We start from the raw sequence: 2,625 nt of genomic DNA on the forward strand, positions 1-2,625 counted from the left end.
TATATATGTATATATATGTATATATATTTATGTATGTATGTATACATATATGTATATATATGCATATATATGCATTCCCCTTTCTTGAAAATTTGGCATGCAATGAAAGCCGGTTTGAAATCCTTTTTGATCTTCCTTACACCCATTTATATTAAAAAATGCTTTCAGTCTAGCATTCTGCCTTATTTTTTTCTTTCCAATCATTTCTCCACGTGCTGTTAATACAACCCCACCATTTACTGACTTGTACCTTGTACCACATGTGTGATACAGAATGCCACCTAAAAACAACCCCACACTTCCAGAGAAAGTCACCAATGAGACCATCCTGAAAGAACTCAAAGTACTTAACACATACCTACTCACACTTTCCAACAAAATTGACGAACTTTTCCATCAAACCCGGGATACCTCAGAAAACAACCCTCATCAACAACTTTCGGATAAGGTTAATGAAAACCTAAATGAAATTAACACTACACTGAAAACTTTACTTATCAACCTATCATCGAAGGAACCGCATACACCACCCAACACACAGAATGAACACACTTCAACTCCAGCACAACACATTAAAAACCAGATCTACACTACCTGGACCAAGAAACTACACAACAGAAAACTTCTCTTCTAGAACATGCTTCAAAGCCACAACAAAGCTGAAATTTACGGCAAGTGGTTAAACTATACCCCGTAAATTCCAAATTAAACACGTCCCAGACAAACCAGAACAACAACGCTCCCTAAGAGAAAAACTAACATTGGAGAGAATGAAAACTGAAGTAGAACTTTTAAAACTCAGAGCACAAAACCACGAACAAAAATACACAAAAATAGACGATGAGATGCCTTTGGAACTTACCTCACACACCAATGAACCATCCCTCGAACATGTTATTAAGCTGCGGAAAGATGAATGTGAAAAGGAAGAACTAACTTCCCTTAAACGCTGGGAAAACAACAAAAATTTCTTCCACGACTATGAAACACAATTCATACTAAACCACAAATCCAAAGACCCATTCGTAAAAGGACTCACAACACACACTACTACTGTTCCCCATAAACACCACCCCAAACCACACCACAGGCACACATACTCTTCAACCCCCCCTCCAAACAGGACACAACCTCCCCCAACCCTACAAAAAACCCTTTTCTCCCCGTAAAAATTCAAACAAAACCCAACTCAAAACCTGGATCTTTAATCATTCTAACCCTCCTCCCCCACCGACAAGAAGCATCAAGAACTCCCCATACACTAGGAATTATCCCCATCTCAATGCTCTCCACTCGCACTAATAACAAACAAGGAATCCTACCCACACCTAAACATAGAGTTCCCACCCAAGTAACCCCATACCGTCCACCCAACCAACACCCACAATCATACCACATTTCCTACAGATCTTCAAACCCTCACATCCCACACCAACATAATCACTATAATTACCTACACCCTCCAACCTCTCATACAGTCCACCCTACAAACACTCACAAACCCACCGCATTTCTCACAAAACCTTAAACCATCACATCCCATACCAACATAAGCACTACAACTACCTGTCCCCTTCCAACCTCTCCTCCCAACAACACCCCTACCCCTACTACCAGAACACTAATAATCACTACACCCCTTACTTCAACAACCATTTTTTAGACAGAGTGGAGAAAAACAGGCACTACCGCTAACACAGACCCATAAAAAGGAAACTAAAATTATAAATCTCTCTAATAAAACCCTTACATCAGCCCAAATTAACATCCTAGCCAGAGGCTTGAAATTCACACCCACCCCAAGAACACCCAGCTTCCTTCTGAGATCAAAGATGACATTTCAGAATCTTGCAGAAAGCTTCGTCTAACAGAAGCTTTTACAGACCTCAACAACGAGGACGATTCAATTGTTAAAAACAAAAGCAACTACCTACCATCCAAAGGAGGAAACAAAGCACTGGGCGATTTTTGCAACCACATCCAGAGTTTCGCCTTTACCCCACCCAAAACCAAGGTTAAGTTCAACTTTAGTAGCAAAGAATGGAAAAACTTAAGAGACCTACAATAGGACAAACGCCTTACTATCAAAGAAGCCGACAAAGGTAATATTGTACTCCTTATGGACACAGATTTTTGCAAACACCTAGTGCTCTCCTTACTAAACGACAACTCTTTCTATGAAATGATCACTAACTATAAACAACAAAAACACTCAAAAACCTCACCACTCTTATACTCCAAACACGGTCAAGAGCTCACAGAAAAAGAAAAAGATTATATCACTAATTTTAAATGCAAGCCCAGCCTCTTCTATGGTCTCCCTAAGGTCCATAAAAACAAATCCATCACCGAAGCCTGAAAACTCTCCTCTGACATCCACATCAACATCAAGGCACTGGAAGACTTAAAACTAAGACCCATTATAGCTGGCACCTCCTGCTTAAGCAATTTCCTGGACATCCTTTTGAAATCTTTACTCAGTCACATCAAAAGTTTCATTAGAGATGATCTTGACATGCCCAAGCACCTCCCGAAAACAACCAGCGGGGAGGCATTCTTGGTTTCCTTTGATGTTATCAACCTCTATACCAACATCCCACATGAATATGGTATTGAGGCAATTGA

Source organism: Octopus bimaculoides, chromosome 15, assembly GCF_001194135.2.
Source record: "Octopus bimaculoides isolate UCB-OBI-ISO-001 chromosome 15, ASM119413v2, whole genome shotgun sequence".
NCBI classification, from domain to species: domain Eukaryota; kingdom Metazoa; phylum Mollusca; class Cephalopoda; order Octopoda; family Octopodidae; genus Octopus; species Octopus bimaculoides.